The following is a 20,443-nucleotide window of genomic DNA, read 5'->3' as shown; positions in this document are numbered from 1 at the left end:
TGTTTGCTATTTCCACCAGACGGATCACTTCCGATGATGAGTCATTACCACCAGCCGATGATATCGAGATGGGTGTCGAATCACAGTCTGTAGATGACCCAGCAATGGAAGAAGAGGATCCCAGCGAAGAAATAGAGGAAGGGGAGGAATCTAAAGAGGAAGAGGAAATGAAAGACGTAAAAGAAACTGCGACAACACCCATTCCAAGCACTGAGTGTCATGAAGAAATAATGAGGCTTGAGACGGCAGATCACAGTTTAATCATTCGCTTCAAGAAGAAGACCGACACGGCTGAGGTTAAGGATGTAGAAATTGATCCTGTAAGTATCAAAGTGAAGAATCAGAATACTGAAGAGACCCATTCATCAGACGCATCCTCAGAGGAGCAAGATACCGATGATGACGAGGAAGAGCATCATGAAGACATTCTGACTAACTCACGCTCTCCAACCGAACCAGATCAAGGGGAGCCGGACTCTTCTTCAGATCGAATTCCGATTATATCCACGCATGCAGACATGATCACCTTCATCAATGATACCGATGATTTTGAAGACATTCTCAAAGCCATCCGGAAGTCAACCATTGACTTTTCGCTACGCTTAACAGAACGAATCAAGGCTATCAGAGAAGAGCACCACCTCTATATCCGAAGAGAAGACAATGATGTTGAAATCCTAGATGAGCGCATTCAAGACTTTATCAATTCTCTTCACGATCATATCTATTACGAAGAAAGGCAACGAGAGCATAATTCAGTGGTTCGCACTATTCTCGAAACAAGATTCTGTCGAGATCAGAAGATCATTTACTCTAAGGTTTATAATGCCTTAGCCGGATCTGCACTTCCGTTCTCACGAAACGAACGAGCACTACTGACTCTCATCCAGAAGCATATGGATCTTTCCACCGGACGCCCGACTTATCACTCTGATTTGCAATTGATCGAGGATATTCACAGCTTTTTCGCTCTTTTGGATAGAGATAACTTTGAAAGCACACCAGACAGACTAGTGATTTACGTAACGATTGATCACCACGCTGATATGATTATCAAAGAGTTACAAGACGCTGTTATAGAGGAAGCAAGGAGAAACAATCCGTTCTCTCATCTTGAACCAGATCGAGTCAACATTGCCACCTATGTTACGAAGCAGCTATCACGTATCTTCCACGAATCCACAAATCCTAGTTTCACATTCAATGCTGGATGTCGGGAGATATACTCAAAGACGGTGAAATAGATACTCGGATCAGGATTGCTGTTCAGTTCTTTCCAGCTTCGTCTCTTAACTAATCTGTGCAAAGCTACATACTCTTACTGTGGAGATCACCGTTCCGAAGACTTCGAAATTCTAAAGATACAGTTTCTTACATTGTTTGAAGACTCAGATATGAGCATCCCGTCAGAGAAATCATCAACACCAGTACTGCTACCATGATTGACATCCATGGGTCAATCAGCAGAGCTGTGGATCATATTCTCATCGGACTTCAAGATTTATCAAGAGCCGAAACTGCGCACTACTTATCTTTCAGAAGATCTTCAAGAGAAGTACCGGATCTGTTACCATTGTTGGTTCGAAACTTTCTCAGAATTTATCCACCAAGACTCACATTCCCTCGAGAAGACCAAGATCACTACCATCAGCGAGGAATGTTTGCTTTTTGAAGCATCACTACGGTCGAGCCAACGACCTTAAACAAAAGCGCTTCTCGGGAGGCAACCCGTGCAATAAAGTAGAGTAGAAGAATAAAGAATGACAAATGAGCCGATAAAGAAGCAAGGAAGCCAGCCGCATCTGCTAGGGGTATTTCTTTCTTTCGCTACTAGCTCAAGATTCAAACTATACCACATCCTAGCTTATCACTAAGTGTGGGATAATACCCAATTAAAACACTTGACAAACATTTCCAAATCTTCAACTAAAACTCCTAAGTGTGGGATACACTAGGAACATTGAGGACAATGTTCGTCTAAGTGTGGGATGTTGGTATCTTTTTATGCTATATCATAATAAACCATTACGAAGATTCCAAGTCCTTAAGCCAAATTTCAAAAAAAAATTGCAAAAGAAACCCTTTTCGAAAAAGTATTTTTGAAAACCTAAAACGTTTGTTAATAAAAGTAAGGCTTAAGTAAGGAGGAATTCTTGTTAGATTGAAATCTCTAATAGAGCATTGCATGACTAAGGCATTATCGACCTAAATTGATTATGATGAGGCACTCCAAATAAGACCAGCATTCATCTTTAATGCTTCACTATTTTTCGTTGAGAGTGCCGATGTCTGTGCTCAGTATCAGAACTTGCTTTAGATCTACATCTCCAAGCAGCAGAGCGTGATTCGGTTGTCCCATTTGTCAAACATAAACCTTCCGCACCTCCATTACTTCTACTCCACCACATCCACACCACCTTTACTATTTAGCCAGAAAATCCAGAAAATGAGATTCCTTCCGAAAACCCGATGTTATAAACCTCTCAAGTATCATGGCAAAGGTCTTGAAAAAGTTTACCGGCAAAAAGTTTCTCGAGATGAAGTCTCTAAAAAAAATAAAAAAAAATAAATTTTTTTTTTTTTTTTTTAAGTTCTGAGAAAAGAAGCAGAACTAAATAAGAGAAACGCCGGAGAAAACTCGACCGAAAATGATTATCAAATGAAGAAAAGTTTGAAAGTGCTTCTCAAAGATTTCAGCACTCTTATCTATCCGAATAAAGCCTTTATAAAGGCTACTTTTTTTCTAACCCCTCAAAAACAACTTCACTACCACTCCAAAATTCCTTCTCTATCATTGACAAATAACTCGTAAAGCTGAGATTACTACCGTTCTCGCATTAGCAGCAAGGATTTGAGTCTTTATCAAGCCTATGACGATGGGTACAGCATGACTGGCTATGAGTGTACTTCATTTCTTATATCCATAGGGAACCCTAAACACTTGAGTGATTTGAGTGACCCGTGAAAGCTAGCCTATGTCATGTAATCTCCTCGCATGCTTGCAGGGATAATTTCAGTCCTAACATAGATGACTCACCTTATCTTTTTTCTCTTATAATAAAAGCAAACCGCTTAGGCTATTAGAAAAGAAATGCCGAAAAGATTCTTTAAAAAATGAGTTTGCTTGAGGACAAGCAAAGTCTAAGTGTGGGATATTTGATATCGGCTAAAAAGTCACGCTTTCACCCTGGTATTAAGGCCCAAAAACAAGAAAGATTCGAACTTTGTCGGCAAAATACCTACTTCATTGGTTAGAATTGAAGAACAAGTAATTATGAAGACGGTGTAAAAAGAATCAAGAGAATCGGAGCTAAAACGAAGATTCTAGAGCGAAAACGGTGAAAGACAAGAAATCAAGTTACGATCCAGGGAATTCAGGATGACCAGCATGGCAAATGGCCTGCCATACGGCCTGACAGTATGGAAACGGCCTGCCATATATGTGCCACCACACAGCCTGCCAAACGGCTTGCCTCAAAAACGGCCTGCCATATACGGCCTGCCAAATATGGCCCGCCAAACGGCCTGCCAGCCGTATTTGGTAATTTTCCAAGTCTATTTAAAGGGTCTTTGTCATTCATTCTAACACACACTTCAATTCACTTCTTTCTCTCTCTTGTACAATATTAGTCATACTCTCAAGGCCTTCGACTCCGTGCGAGAAATCTAGTACCCGGAGAAGAACGCCGAAGATTGTATTAGGAGCGGTCTGGAGTCTTGAAGTTGTCACTTTTGTATTCAGAACTCGTTTAATCTACTGGTACTTCTATCCCTTATCTTATATAATATTTTATGACATTGTTGCCATGATTAACGAGTAGTTATCTTTAGTGTATGCTATGATGTAAGCAGTTATAATGCCGAAATAATATTATGGCTTGTGTATGTTGTCGAAATGCTTTTCGATTATGCTTTAAACTCAAACGCTTTTCCAACTAATAGAACGTAGTTATAGGCTCTTTTATTGGGAAGTTGCGAACCCCGATTCAGAGTACACTATCTGTGTCACCCCTTGGTAAGAGAAGTCTCTCGGATACAACGTAAGATCGACTGAGGCATACCGGTTGTAGTAAGTCTATCAAGCTTTGGACTCTGACTGAGGACTCTTTCGTAGTGAAACATCTGACTAGACCCCTAGTACATTGTCAGTCCCAGACCATGCTAGTGTAGTCACCAAGCATATAAACTTCGTACGTGCACGCTGAAGCACAACGGTTGTTGTAAGCTGTACCTCTGCTAAGTAAGGCCATGGAACACGGTTAGTGTCGACCAGTACACTGCACCATAATGCGGTCTCAAGCATTGCACCCCACTTGAGGGATTCTTAGTTAATTAAGGAGCTGTTTGTTTAGACGCATAAAGGATTGGACCGTTAGGATAACCGAACGTGTTCATGGAAGTCATCTTGACTTGGACATGGTGTTCTTTATGGTTGAACTCTTTTTAGGGCCTAACTATCTTTTACCAATCATTAACGAAAGCATTGAAACACATCACGTCTCTCGGATATGGTAAACCGTGTATTCTATTACGCTTAAGAAAGTTTAGACCATTTCGGAATGTTAATACGTCACCCAACCGAGTCGCTCAATTGGATGAGCCGTCTGAACGTGTATGCTTGTAGTCAGACTGTACGGGCGTCCGGGGTAAGGGACGTTGCTGTCTATTCAGAATCTTCAAGCCTAACGCATTACCCAGTGACATGTCTTATGACAGGGGCGTTTAGGACTAGTGTAATGAATACAAGGCCTCTGCCTATTCATGAGCCAGCATTCCATAATCTCGGCAAAATAACTTATGAAGTCATAGTATGCACTTACTTTAACCTTATCTGAATTACAAATTTTTTCGCATTTACTTTATATGTCTTAGAAAATCCCAAAACAAATATTCACTACTCCCTAACTATCTTAGGTTACAATATAGGTTCGATGTTACTGATATCTCAAAAATACGACCCTAGGTCATACTTCCCTTACTTATAAGGAGTAGTAAGATTTAGGCCCCGCTAAATATAAATTTAAAACAAGTACCCTCTCCCACGAGTGGCTGATTCTGGCGAGCCGCGGCTTGACGACACCGCGCAAATAATACCGTCCGTTTCGGCCATATCAATTCTAATAAGTGATCTATTTATTTATAAAACCGATTAGTAAGTAAAGAGGTAGTAGTGACTAACCTGATTCTCTATTATTTCTCTTAAGAAATCTTTGTACACAATATATTTGGTAATATTTGAGCCACAATTTTCTTGCCTTTTTACGAGTATTTTTAAGACCATTTTGTGTTGTAGCTTGATATCGGCTAAAAAGTCACGTTTTTAAAATAATAAAGTTCCAAGATTTATCGCCAAAATACTCGCTTTGTGGGTTAAAATTGAAGATCAAGTAATTACAAAGACGATGCAAAAAGAATCAAGTGAAACGGAGCTAAAACTAAGATTCTAGAGCGAAAACGGAGAAAGACAAGTTACGACCCCAACAACCAAGTTTCGATCCCAGGAACGAGCAAGACGATCCAAGAAAACAACAAACCAGAAGCCTGACACCGGCCTCCTGAGCCGGCTTGCCACGCCGGCCTGCCACATAGGTGCCGGCTTGCCTGGCACGGGCTACCCACGCCGACCTGTGGCGCCGGCTTTCCACACCGGCATGCCAGGCCACGCCGGCCTGCAAGCCGTTTCCCAGCCAAAACTCACCTATTTTGATTGATAAAGGGGATGGTACCCCGACCAAATTTTATTAGATCATAAAATAAAAATACAAAAGGGGGGACATTTTTGAAGTGAATGCCCATAACACTTTTAACAAAATCCCCTATACTATGAAGCAAAAACTATACATTTTGATGAAATCCTAGAAAAAGAAAAAATTCTTAAGCTATACATCCACCAATACCAATATAAAATACTAAGAAAAGCCAAGCAACAATGAAATTGATCCACCTGCAAAAGATCACATTCCAAATAGAATACACAAGTTAGACCTGAGAAATAACCAATGCAACATGAAATCAAATTCTTCAACACATGCCACTTGAATTCTTCATAATCCATTCTCTTTTGACCTTGATAATCTTCATCCTTTATCTGCAAATCTTTCAATAACAATCCTTGCATATGATCTTCATTCTTCCTACACTTGATTGCTTGCCACAATTCAAAAACCCAATCTTGAATCATTCTAAGCCCCCATGTAATGAACCTGTTACATACATATACCAAAACCATACCACAAAAACAGAAAATACATTTTCCTTTCACATTGCCTTTAACACCATTATATAATTTGTCAATTAAAACCAATAACCACCAAAATAACCACCTTCCATACAATGTGCAGGCAACATTAAGGGCCACCAAAGACACCAAATATTAAACCATACACCTAGCAACCAAGAGCTAAGCTTGGTTACCATCAAACTACCTCCTGCCATGAATAAGGACCCGGTTAAAATTAAAAAGTCAAATAAGTCAACATATTGAACCTGGTAACTACATCTCCATCCCAAATCCATCAATTGACTCTTTAACCCTAACTTGACCTTCCAGCTACCTACTGCTTGGGCAATTAAGCACTCCAAGGTCAGCAAGATAACTTCCTTAACCACCTCAATATAACCTTGATGGACATAGTAATGCCATATCTACAAAGTCAAAGGTTGACCGGAAAAAGTCAACCTAATACAATAAAGTGCCACACCCATAATGCATCTGCCATACTGAAAAACAAAGTATATTTCACACTCCCAATCAACATTAGAAGCATAAAACATACTTATTTCACCTCGATTCCACTGATTAGATTCCATGATTAACATTGGTATGAGAAGAACCAAAATTTACATCCCATAACTTTGCAGCAAGCTTAGTTTGGCTATTACACTTCACAGTCAAACCTAGAAGTTTAAATCTGACTATTTTTTTAATAAGTCCCGCCAATACTTCCACAGATCTGAGCCTACCTTGAAATAATCTAAGGTTTCTTTCTTGCCATATAAAATAAACACAAGAGCCCAATACCAGCCTTTGAAGAATACTCCATATAGTTCTGTTAATAGGTCTTTGCAACAGATAATCAACAATATCATGCTATTCATTAGGAGCATGATCAAGTTTAGCCATCAATTTTAATTCACCCCATACTGCTCTAGGGTAATCACATTGATGTGCTTAAAGTGTGTGTGCAAATAGTGCTTAACTTATCTTTCAACTTCTACATTTATAAAACCTTTATTAATACACTTTAACACCCTAACGAGCAAGAAAACCCGATCAAGTGTAGTATTTAAGGTTATCGTCTTAAGAGAGAAGCTTGAAAACGATAAGGGTTGTTTATTATTATTTAATTCTTATTAAATAATTAAAGATATATTTTTATGGTTTTATAAGATAGATTTCTCTTAGGAAAGAGTTTGGTTTTTAAGATAAACGAAATAAAACAAGGAATTAAAGATTCAAAAATAGAGATAAAGAAATAAATAAAAATACAAATAATAATACAAGCGATTACGATGGACAATCAATTCATACGGAATTCATATTAGAAGAGCTCATGACTTATATTAACACAAAGTAGAATAACAATCATAGACTAATTATTATCCCTTAATAGGTTAAACTAAGTGTCGCATATCAATCAATAAGTAGGATTTAAAGCATATGCTAGATATGTGATGTGCATAACTAACATCTCAATTCTTCATGTTTAATTCAATTACATGATACATATCAATCTTGTGATGAGGACCAATATGCAAATAGACTGACAAATTATATAAGCTATTAAACACCAAGTAGATCAACTCAAGTTACTAGCTGAAAGTCAATTACTACTAAGTTCTCATGCAATCATTAATTAAACAAATCCAAATGAAGGATCTTCGATTAAACCTAACAAAATCAATCTCTATTATATAAGCGTAATTCAAATTAAACAAGTTTATCACTATTGAACTCTTTAACTTAGTTGCATGCAATTCAATTTAACAAGTTTGATGGACTAGATCTAAACAAGTAGCATGAATCAAATAATAGATTTATAAGATCAAGGACTAATCAATCCTAAAATCATGTTATTTAAACATTAAGCATGGCAAACAAGTGTAATCAAGCAAAACAGATTCAAAACAATTCAAATATCATCACAGAAACTCAACCATACAGATCTGGAAAAGAACCAGAAGTTGCACAGGGCGAAGCACAAAGCAGGCGGCTTCCTTCACACCAAGCTGGCGGCTTGGGTGTGAAGCCGGTGGCTTCATCTGAATTCCAGATGAAGTTGACTTTTAATCCACATAATTACTGTAAACGTTTAATTCATGATAAAAAACGAACAGAAACAAGTACAGAAAATAAAATAGACAAAACAATAAATTAAAGATAGAATCATACCTTGCAAATGAAGGTAGATGTAAAATAACTTGAATTAACTTGAATCTTGATTACAAAATAATAAAACTAATCTAAGGGTTTAGAGAAAACCCCTAAAAAATGAACTAACTACTCTACAAAAACTCTGAAACTTTTGAACATATGAAAAACTGAACAGAAGGCTTCAATTTATACTATTTTGAGTCGGCAGGCCAAGCCGGTGGCTTCAGTGGGAAGCCGGCGGCTTGCCCTTGAGTCGGTGACTCCTCGTGCAAGTTAAACTTAATCAGCAAGTCAATCTTCGTAACCGTCATACCAAAGCCGGCTGTTTCAGAGCCAGGCCGGCGGCTTCATTTATTTGCCGAATCTTTCTGATTTTATCTTGATTTTTGTTTCCATTTTTACTTGACTTGATCAATAAGTTGAGAAAACGTGTAACTCAGGCCGGCGGCTTCATCTGAAGGCAGACGGCTTCCTTTGCCTTTTTGCTTGATCAACAAGTTCTTTCAATATTTTATCGATTCTGGAACATTCTGGAATTTTCTTGACAAAGTCGGCGGCTTCCTTTGGGTTAGGCCGGCGGCTTCAATCAGCCAACTTGCATTTTTCTTTATTTTGATCATGTTTGATACATAACTTGGACATAGTCATTAGAAATATCATTTTCCCATTTTTACCCATTTTAGTGTGTTTTGGTATCAAAATGATTTAAAAATACTAAGATAACTCCTCAAAATGTTATCAAAAAACTGTATAATTTAGGAGTTATCAAATTTCCCACACTTAAACCTTTACTTGTCCTTAAGTAAACCTTATAACTTATATCATGGGTATTAAAGTAAAATTGCAAAGTCAAAAGTATGTCTTACTAAAAAGTTAGTATTTATTATTCGTAAGAACTAGTCTGAACCAGACCAAGGATTACAAGTAGTCCTAATGGTTATTAAGTCAAATTTATACAGTTTTGGTCATCATTTGACTCTTTTGTTTTCTAATTTGTATGAGTGTATGGTTCTCATTGGAACTCTTTTCTTTTGTTGGCCTTAATTGGGCTCTTTTTCCTTTTCTTTTCTTTTGCTTTCATGCTTAGCTTTTAGCTTTGCATTTGGCAATTTTTCTAAATTGGCCCTTATTTTGGGACTCTTTTGCTTTTGCCTCAGTGGTCCATGCTTATTATGCCATATAGTAGTGGCTATAATTTTGCACTCGTTTCACAATTTTTGGCTTTCAATTTACTTATCTTAATTAAGTAATCCGATCTCGAAATTGAGAGTAGTTCTTTTATTAGCTTTAAGATTAAGTTAGTAGAAAGACATAAGTTTGAATAAGAATTTATACTTTTGAAAAATCGAATAATTTAAAATTATACCCATTTGTTAACCTTTTCGGGGAAATTATAATAATATCTGTTATATATTTTAAGTGATTAATCACTTCCCTCCCCACACTTAGATTATGCAATGTCCTCATTGCATTTAATAAAGAAAGAATAAAATAAATAATCAAAGGACATTATTAAAAATAAGGGAAAGAGTGATGTTACTTGATTTGTAGGATTATAATATGATTTGCGAGCACTTTTGCAGACTTCTTTTGAATCGAATAAATAACTTAACAAAAATATTAAATAACACAAACATAACACAAACATAATATTTCATTAATAATTCTTCATTACTTAATCATTAAAATACTGATATCGCATATTTTATACGCATTTTCCTTAGCGATATCGGGTACATTTTGGTCCTTTTGGATACGATTTGGAATTATTTCGGTGAAAGTTGTGAAAAGTTTGAGTTCCAAGACCAAGGAGGTTAATTTTGAAGTTATTTAATGGTTTTGGGTGATTTTCGATGTAAACAAGTGAAAGGGTTTGGTCCGATTCGAGTTTTGGTGTTTGTATTAAGTTTTTCAGCTCATTTCAGCAAAAATGACATGGAGCGCCGCTCCAAAACGTGGTGCGCCGCACCATTCCACATAAAATACAGTTCAAGCGTTTTTAAAAGGCAGATTTCAGCTCACCAGTTAAATGGCGCGCCGCGCGAGGAAATGGCGCGCCGCGCGAGTAAGGGCGCGCCGCGCAGGGTCTTAACCGGGTTCAGAATTGCACCTATTTAAAGCCCAAAAATTACCCTAATTTATCATTATCGTATCCAGACGAATTCCAGCAGCTTTTTGACGAACTTAGGTGATTTTTGGGGATTTCCAAGGTCATTCTAAGGTATCAATCATTCCAGAAACAAGTCTCGATTCGTTTATCTTTCGGGATTCAATCATTGATTAGGTTAATCTCTTGTCATAAACAATGAATTTCTCTATTACTTTATTTGTGATTTTTATTGTTGCCATGATTATTGGCTAAGTTCTTTAATGTTTGTCTAGATTTAATAACCTATGTATTGGATGCTACTTATCAGTTGTTTGATTAATTTATGATGATTTGATGTTTGAATTAAAGAACCATTCTTATTGAAGCTAGACTCTTCGATTCAATTGGTTATGTACTTGTTTGATAGGACGAGAGTTCATTAATTTAGTGCATTAATTTACAATTGGTTTGTCTTAATTGATTGTTTGCTTACTCGGAGACGAGAGTAAATTGAATTCAAAAGGCTAGACGAAATAGGGGTGAATTATGCGCAAAGAGAGTTGGTGTGATTGTGATTTGAGTCTTCATCTCAGTTGAACTGTTTAGTCACAATTAGGAGGTCTTAGGCTACGGGGAATTCCGTGTCGTGTAATCTTAATTGAAGTGTTTGCGCTGGGGAATTCCAGGTGAACCGACTAGATAATTCACATAAGTTAGATAATAACTGGGGCTTAATCTAAATGCATCCAATACTAGGTGAAAAAGGTCTAGACAAGCATTCGTTTTTTTAATTGTTTACAACTATCTTATTTTACTCGTTTGTTTGCTTTAAAGCTTAAAACTGAAAACACCAAAAATATTGTTCAATCTTGTTATTAATTAAAGCTATCTTTGATTTTGGCTAATCATAAAATAGCCAACCAAACAAATTATCTCGTAAATCAATTTTCTAGATTTAACTTAGTTTAATTCATTAGATACAATCTTAATTTTCACGTCTAAACTGTTCTTGGAACGATCTTGGATTTACCAACTTTATACTATTGCACGATCGGGTACACTGCCCGTTAGTGTGTAGTAAATCTTTAAACCGGTTTTTCCCATTATAAATAATAGACGCGATTTCACACATCAAGTTTTTGGCCCCGCTGCCGGGGACAGTTGTGTCGAAGATTAAGATTGCTATCTAATTGTTCTTAGTTTAGTTTAGTTATAGATTATTATTTCTTTTCGTTATTCTCAAGTTGAATCGGTGCGTTTAATCGGTTGTTAGTGGTGATTTCGCAGGTAACAGGTAGTGCATGCCACATACGCGTTCTTCTAATTCTCCGATTTTTCAACCATTTGCAGAACCCGAAAGAGAGTTATTCAGAGCGTTAAGTCACGAACAACAGTCTACAGTGGATTCATCTTTTTCTTCAAGTGCTAATATAATTAATTTGGGAAGTAGTTCTGAAACTGTGGTGCCCGATACACCACCTGAAATCAGAGAAGAAGAAGAATCTTACATTTCCTTAGATCTTTTCGAGACTGAAGATATGGCTGACCAAGAACAACCACCTCGTCCTCAGACTATGACACAAAAGTTGAAGGCCACACGAGGGGGCCAAGGCAATTCGATTACTCAACCGAACATCACTCAGCCTTTTCAAATTACAGGGCCGATCCTGAATTTGATTTCTTCTGATTGCCGATTTTATGGCAAGGATACTGAGGATGCTAACGAGCATCTTCGTAATTTTAATGATGTTTGCAATTTGTTTAAGCAACATGAGGTTGCCGATACTTCAATCAAGACAAGGCTTTTCCCTTGGACTCTTAAGGGAGAAGCTAAGAGATGGTTAGATAAGCAACCAGGGGGCATTATTACCTCTTGGGAGACTTTGGAGGATAAGTTTTTGTCGAAGTTTTTCCCTGCGTCTCGAGCTGCTAGACTTCAAGCAGAAATTTCACAATTTAGACAAAAGAGCAGTGAGACATTATTTGATGCTTGGGACCGTTTTGCTACTTTATTACGCTCGTGTCCGCAACACGGGTTGAATGATTTACAAAAGGTTCAGATTTTCTACAAAGGTTGTGACATTCCAACTCGTCAGAGTATTGATCAAGCAGCAGGTGGTACGTTAATGGATAAGACCGAAGAAGAGGCGTTAGAGATAATTGAAAAGCAAGCTGCTTACTCTCACGAATGGCATCAAGATCATGAGTCATCCCATTCAGCTTCAGTTAAGAGAACCGAGACCACTGGTGCGTATGATGATTTTGGGTCTATCAGTGCTAAGTTGGATTCTTTTGGTAGAAATTTAGGGAAGATGAATAAGGATATTCATGGTATGAAGGTTGGTTGTGAGTATTGTGGGGGTTTACATTTAGCTAAAGATTGTGATGCGGGGTTAACGATAGGTCAAAAGGAAGAGATAGCGTACATCAGTCAGCAAAATAATAATCAGTTTCAAGGGCGCGCTCAGTTTAACCGCAATTTTAATAATCCCTACAATCCTCAAGGTCGTCAGGGAGATAGTAACAGTAATTATCAGAATTCGCCAGGTGGAGGATTTCAGCAACAAGCTCCTGGGTATTTTCAAAAGCCCCAAGCCGAAGAGAAAAATTCGAATCTTGAAGCTATGATCGAAAAGCTTGTGATATCTCAAACTCAGTTTGTTACTACTGTTACTCAAAATAATGAGAAGAATGATCAGATGTTCCGGAATCAACAAGCCGCGATTCATAATTTGGAACAACAGATTGGTCAACTTGCTAATCAGAGAAATGAGAGAAAACCGGGGGAGTTACCAAGTAACACGGATGCTAACCCGAAAAATGGGCACGTTAATTCTATCACCACCCGAAGTGGTATAGCATATGATCCACCAAAGAAGCCTGCTGAGTATGATTTGCGAGTTCCATTGGTTAAAGATAGTGAGCCGGTAGTTGATAGTGAACCGGAGGGGGATAAGGAGCCGGAACAGGTGATTGAGGAAGTTGAAAATATACCGGTAAAGGTTGCTGCTAAACCGGTAGCTAAGGAGTATCAACCACCGCTCCCATACCCGAAAAAACAGAGGTTAGAGAAGTTAGAGGCGGAAAAATCAAAGTTCATGGAGTTGATCAAGAAAGTGAATGTCAACTTACCTTTCATTGATGTTATTGCGGGGATGCCCAAGTATGCTCGGTTCATGAAGGAATTGCTTACCAACCGGAAAAAGATGGAAAGTGTTTCATCCGTGACGTTAAATGCAGCATGTATAGCGGTGGTGACAAACCAACTTCCTGAGAAGTTGGAAGATCCGGGTTGTTTTACTATTCCTTGTTTATTGGGGGATCTTGCTTGTATGCGGGCATTGGCGGATTTGGGTGCTAGTATTAATTTAATGCCCTACTCTATTTACCTTAAACTAGCACCTGGGAAACTTAGACCCACTCGTATGGCCATACAACTAGCGGACCGCTCTATTAAATACCCTCGTGGGATTATAGAGAACATGCTAGTTAAGACCGGGACATTAGTTTTCCCCGCTGACTTTGTAGTTCTAGACATGGAAGTGGATGAAAGGATTCCACTTATTTTGGGAAGGCCATTTTTGAATACCGCTAGATGTCTAATTGATGTTTATGGCCAACAGTTGACCCTTAGAATAGGTGACCAAAAGGTGTCCTTTGCTATTGATAAGGCATTAAAATATCCCAGTTACCTAGATGACACTTGTTATTTTTTGCAAACCGTGGACACACATGTTGAGTTTTTGCAGGAGTTTCCAGAATTGCAGGGAACAGGGGAATGTGAAATAGCAAGTGATGAAGGGGATGTGTTAGATGAGGTGGATTTGATGACCACCCTAATGGCTGAAGGTTATGAGCCAACCGAAGAAGAGCATGAGGAGTTGGAGAAAGCAAATGCATACAGGAGCAAAACTTCAATTGAAGAGGCTCCTGAATTAGAGTTGAAACCACTCCCGGATAATTTGGAGTATGCTTTTCTTGGGGAGGAGTCTAAACTCCCGGTGATTATTGCTTCCGATCTTTCTGTAAGTCAAAAGTCTAAACTTGTCTCCATGTTAAAAGCCCACAAACCGGCTATTGCATGGAAAATTCAGGATATTAAGGGTATTAGTCCCTCTTATTGTACACACAAAATCCTAATGGAAGATAACTTCAAACCGTGTGTGCAACGACAAAGGCGACTAAACCCACATATGCAGGAAGTGGTTAAAAAGGAGATTGTTAAACTCCTTGATGCAGGTCTTATTTATCCTATCTCTGACAGTCCTTGGGTGAGTCCGGTTCAATGTATGCCCAAAAAGGGTGGCATGACCGTGATCACAAACGAAAAGTATGAATTAATTTCTACCAGGACTGTCACGGGATGGCGGGTGTGCATTGACTATCGAAAATTAAATGATGCCACCCGAAAGGACCATTTTCCCCTACCCTTCATCGATTAAATGTTGGAGAGGTTGGCGGGAAAAAGTTTCTATTGTTTTCTTGATGGTTTTTCGGGATATTTCCAAATCTCTATTGCACCCGAAGACCAAGATAAAACCACGTTCACGTGCCCGTATGGCACATTCTCTTATCGGCGTATGCCGTTCGGTTTATGTAACGCCCCTGCTACCTTTCAAAGGTGTATGGTGGCGATTTTCCATGATATGATCGAAGACTGCATGGAGGTGTTTATGGACGACTTTTCAGTCTACGGAGACACCTTCGATTCATGTCTTCTTAATCTTGAGCGTATGTTGATTCGGTGCGAAAAAGCCAGTCTTGTGCTCAACTGGGAGAAATGTCACTTTATGGTTCGTGAGGGCATCGCTCTCGGGCACAAGATTTCTAAAGTTAGAATTGAGGTAGATAAGGTGAAAATCAATGTTATCGCTGGGCTTAAAGCCCCTACCGATGTTAAAGGTGTTCGAAGTTTTCTTGGGCACGCCGGGTTTTACCAGCGGTTTATCAAGGATTTTTCCAAAATTGCCACGCCCTTAAATAAACTTCTTGAAAAGGATGCTCCGTTTGTTTTCTCGGAGGAGTGTCACAAAGCTTTCAATCTTCTTAAAGCAAAGCTCACTAATTCACCTATCCTTATTAGTCCGGATTGGTCTATGCCATTCGAACTTATGTGTGATGCTAGTAATTTTGCAATCGGATCCGTCTTGGGGCAACGTGTTGGTAAACATTTTCAGCCCATTTACTATGCTAGTAAGACATTGCAAGGAGCGCAACTAAATTATACCACCACCGAAAAGGAACTCCTAGCAATTGTTTTCTCTTTTGACAAATTTCATGTGTATCTCATACTAGCAAAGACAGTTGTGTATACAGACCACTCGGCCCTTAAGCATTTGCTCTCTAAACCCGATGCTAAACCGAGATTGATACGTTGGATATTGCTTTTGCAAGAATTCGATGTATAAATCCAGGATAAAAAGGGTTCCGAGAATTTAGCGGCCGATCACCTTTCACGTCTTGAGAACCCCTCCCGTGAGGTTCTCGATGAGACTTCTATTCATGATGATTTTCCCGATCAATATCTCATGAAGGTGGAGGAGTGTGAAGACCCTTGGTTCGTTGATTTTGCGAATTATCTAGTTGGTGGATTCTTAGAGAAGGGTTGGTCACATCATAAACGTAAGAAGTTCTTTAGTGACCTTAAGTATTATTTTTGGGAGGACCCTTATCTCTTTAGGCGGTGTTCCGATGGAATGATCCGCCGGTGTGTTTCCGGTGAAGAATGCGAACCGTCATCATGGTCCGACAGGTGGGCATTATGGTCCCCAAGTTACGGGGCGAAAAATCTTTGAGGCCGGGTTTTATTGGCCTACTATCTTCAAGGATGCCCACCGGATTTGTCAATCGTGCGATGCTTGTCAACGGGCGGGCCAAATCACCCAACGAGACGAGATGCCTCAAAATGTCATTCAAGTTTGTGAGGTTTTTGATATTTGGGGGATTGATTTCATGGGCCCGTTCCCGAAGTCGAATAATAAGCTCTACATTCTTGTAGCTATCGATTATGTTTCAAAATGGGTTGAAGCACAAGCTTTGCCCACTAATGATGCACGGGTCGTAGTTTCATTCCTAAAGCAACTCTTTTCTCGGTTTGGTTCCCCGAAAGCTTTAATTAGTGATCGGGGAACTCACTTTTGTAATGCCCAACTCGAAAAGGTGTTGAAACGGTATGGGGTAACCCATAAAGTTTCGACATCCTACCATCCTCAAACGAATGGGCAAGTCGAAAACACCAACTGAGCTTTAAAGAGGATTCTTGAGAAAAATATTGGTTCTAATCCTAAGGAGTGGTCGTTTAAGCTCGATGATGAAATGTCCCGTTCTTATTGATTAAAAACGTTCCATATTAATTGATTTCGTTGCGAGGTTTTGACCTCTATATGAGACGTTTTTCAAAGACTGCATTCATTTTTAAACAAACCATAACCTTTATTTCATCAATAAAGGTTTAAAAAGCTTTACGTAGATTATCAAATAATGATAATCTAAAATATCCTGTTTACACACGACCATTACATAATGGTTTACAATACAAATATGTTACAACAAAATAAGTTTCTTGAATGCAGTTTTTACACAATATCATACAAGCATGGACTCCAAATCTTGTCCTTATTTAAGTATGCGACAGCGGAAGCTCTTAATAATCACCTGAGAATAAACATGCTTAAAACGTCAACAAAAATGTTGGTGAGTTATAGGTTTAACCTATATATATCAAATCGTAACAATAGACCACAAGATTTCATATTTCAATACACATCCCATACATAGAGATAAAAATCATTCATATGGTGAACACCTGGTAACCGACAATAACAAGATGCATATATAAGAATATCCCCATCATTCCGGGACACCCTTCGGATATGATATAAATTTCGAAGTACTAAAGCATCCGGTACTTTGGATGGGGTTTGTTAGGCCCAATAGATCTATCTTTAGGATTCGCGTCAATTAGGGTGTCTGTTCCCTAATTCTTAGATTACCAGACTTAATAAAAAGGGGCATATTCGATTTCGATAATTCAACCATAGAATGTAGTTTCACGTACTTGTGTCTATTTTGTAAATCATTTATAAAACCTGCATGTATTCTCATCCCAAAAATATTAGATTTTAAAAGTGGGACTATAACTCACTTTCACAGATATTTACTTCGTCGGGAAGTAAGACTTGGCCACTGGTTGATTCACGAACCTATAACAATATATACATATATATCAAAGTATGTTCAAAATATATTTACAACACTTTTAATATATTTTGATATTTTAAGTTTATTAAGTCAGCTGTCCTCGTTAGTAACCTACAACTAGTTGTCCACAGTTAGATGTACAGAAATAAATCGATAAATATTATCTTGAATCAATCCACGACCCAGTGTATACGTATCTCAGTATTGATCACAACTCAAACTATATATATTTTGGAATCAACCTCAACCCTGTATAGCTAACTCCAACATTCACATATAGAGTGTCTATGGTTGTTCCAAAATATATATAGATGTGTCGACATGATAGGTCGAAACATTGTATACGTGTCTATGGTATCTCAAGATTACATAATATATAATACAAGTTGATTAAGTTATGGTTGGAATAGATTTGTTACCAATTTTCACGTAGCTAAAATGAGAAAAATTATCCAATCTTGTTTTACCCATAACTTCTTCATTTTAAATCCGTTTTGAGTGAATCAAATTGCTATGGTTTCATATTGAACTCTATTTTATGAATCTAAACAAAAAAAGTATAGGTTTCTAGTCGGAAAAATAAGTTACAAGTCGTTTTTGTAAAGGTAGTCATTTCAGTCGAAAGAACGACGTCTAGATGACCATTTTAGAAAACATACTTCCACTTTGAGTTTAACCATAATTTTTGGATATAGTTTCATGTTCATAATAAAAATCATTTTCTCAGAATAACAACTTTTAAATCAAAGTTTATCATAGTTTTTAATTAACTAACCCAAAACAGCCCGCGGTGTTACTACGACGGCGTAAATCCGGTTTTACGGTGTTTTTCGTGTTTCCAGGTTTTAAATCATTATGTTAGCATATCATATAGATATAGAACATGTGTTTAGTTGATTTTAAAAGTCAAGTTAGAAGGATTAACTTTTGTTTGCGAACAAGTTTAGAATTAACTAAACTATGTTCTAGTGATTACAAGTTTAAACCTTCGAATAAGATAGCTTTATATGTATGAATCGAATGATGTTATGAACATCATTACTACCTTAAGTTCCTTGGATGAACCTACTGGAAAAGAGAAAAATGGATCTAGCTTCAATGGATCCTTGGATGGCTCAAAGTTCTTGAAGCAAAATCATGACACGAAAACAAGTTCAAGTAAGATCATCACTTGAAATAAGATTGTTATAGTTATAGAAATTGAACCAAAGTTTGAATATGATTATTACCTTGTATTAGAATGATAACCTACTGTAAGAAACAAAGATTTCTTGAGGTTGGATGATCACCTTACAAGATTGGAAGTGAGCTAGCAAACTTGAAAGTATTCTTGATTTTATGAAACTAGAACTTTTGGAATTTATGAAGAACACTTAGAACTTGAAGATAGAACTTGAGAGAGTTCAATTAGATGAAGAAAATTGAAGAATGAAAGTGTTTGTAGGTGTTTTTGGTCGTTGGTGTATGGATTAGATATAAAGGATATGTAATTTTGTTTTCATGTAAATAAGTCATGAATGATTACTCATATTTTTGTAATCTTATGAGATATTTCATGCTAGTTGCCAAATGATGGTTCCCACATGTGTTAGGTGACTCACATGGGCTGCTAAGAGCTGATCATTGGAGTGTATATACCAATAGTACATACATCTAAAAGCTGTGTATTGTACGAGTACGAATACGGGTGCATACGAGTAGAATTGTTGATGAAACTGAACGAGAATGTAATTGTAAGCATTTTTGTTAAGTAGAAGTATTTTGATAAGTGTATTGAAGTCTTTCAAAAGTGTATAAATACATATTAAAACACTACATGTATATACATTTTAACTGAGTCGTTAAGTCATCGTTAGTCGTTACATGTAAGTGTTGTTTTGAAACCTTTAGGTTAACGATCTTGTTAAATGTTGTTAACCCAATGTTTATAATAACAAAAGAGATTTTAAATTATTATATTATCATGATATTATGATGTACGAATATCTCTTAATATGATATATATACATTAAATGTCGTTACAACGATAAACGTTACATATATGTCTCGTTTCAAAATCATTAAGTTAGTAGTCTTGTTTTTACATATGTAGTTCATTGTTAATATAATTAATGATATATTTACTTATCATAATATCATGTTAACTATATATATAACCATATATATGTCATCATATAGTTTTTTTACAAGTTTTAACGTTCGTGAATCACCGGTCAACTTGGGTGGTCAATTGTCTATATGAAACCTATTTCAATTAATCAAGTCTTAACAAGTTTGATTGCTTAACATGTTGGAAACATTTAATCATGTAAACATCAATCTCAATTAATATATATAAACATGGAAAAGTTCGGGTCACTACAGATGATGCCTTATGGGCATTTAGAACGGCGTACAAAACGCCAACCGGAACCACTCCTTTTCGGTTACTTTATGGCAAAGCGTGTCATCTCCTGGTGGAGATTGAACACAAAGCTTATTGGGCTCTAAAAACGAGCAATCTTGATCTTAAGGAGGCGGGTCGCCTTCGGTTGAGTCAATTGAATGCGTTAGAAGAGCTAAGGCTCGATGCGTATGAGAACTCATTGATTAGTAAGGAAAGAACGAAGAAGTGGCACGATAGTCGCTTGAAGGATCCTAAAGAATTTAAGGAAGGGGATCGTGTGCTTCTTTTCAATTCGAGGTTTCGTTTGTTTCCCAGGAAGTTAAAATCTAAATGGTCGGGACCTTTTGTTGTTCGAAAGGTTTATTCTCATGGGGCGGTTGATTTGGTAAATTTG

Source organism: Rutidosis leptorrhynchoides, chromosome 2 (genome assembly GCF_046630445.1).
Source record: "Rutidosis leptorrhynchoides isolate AG116_Rl617_1_P2 chromosome 2, CSIRO_AGI_Rlap_v1, whole genome shotgun sequence".
NCBI classification, from domain to species: Eukaryota; Viridiplantae; Streptophyta; class Magnoliopsida; order Asterales; family Asteraceae; genus Rutidosis; species Rutidosis leptorrhynchoides.
The sequence above is the reverse complement of the archived record's forward strand: the minus strand, read 5'-3'. Positions refer to the sequence as shown.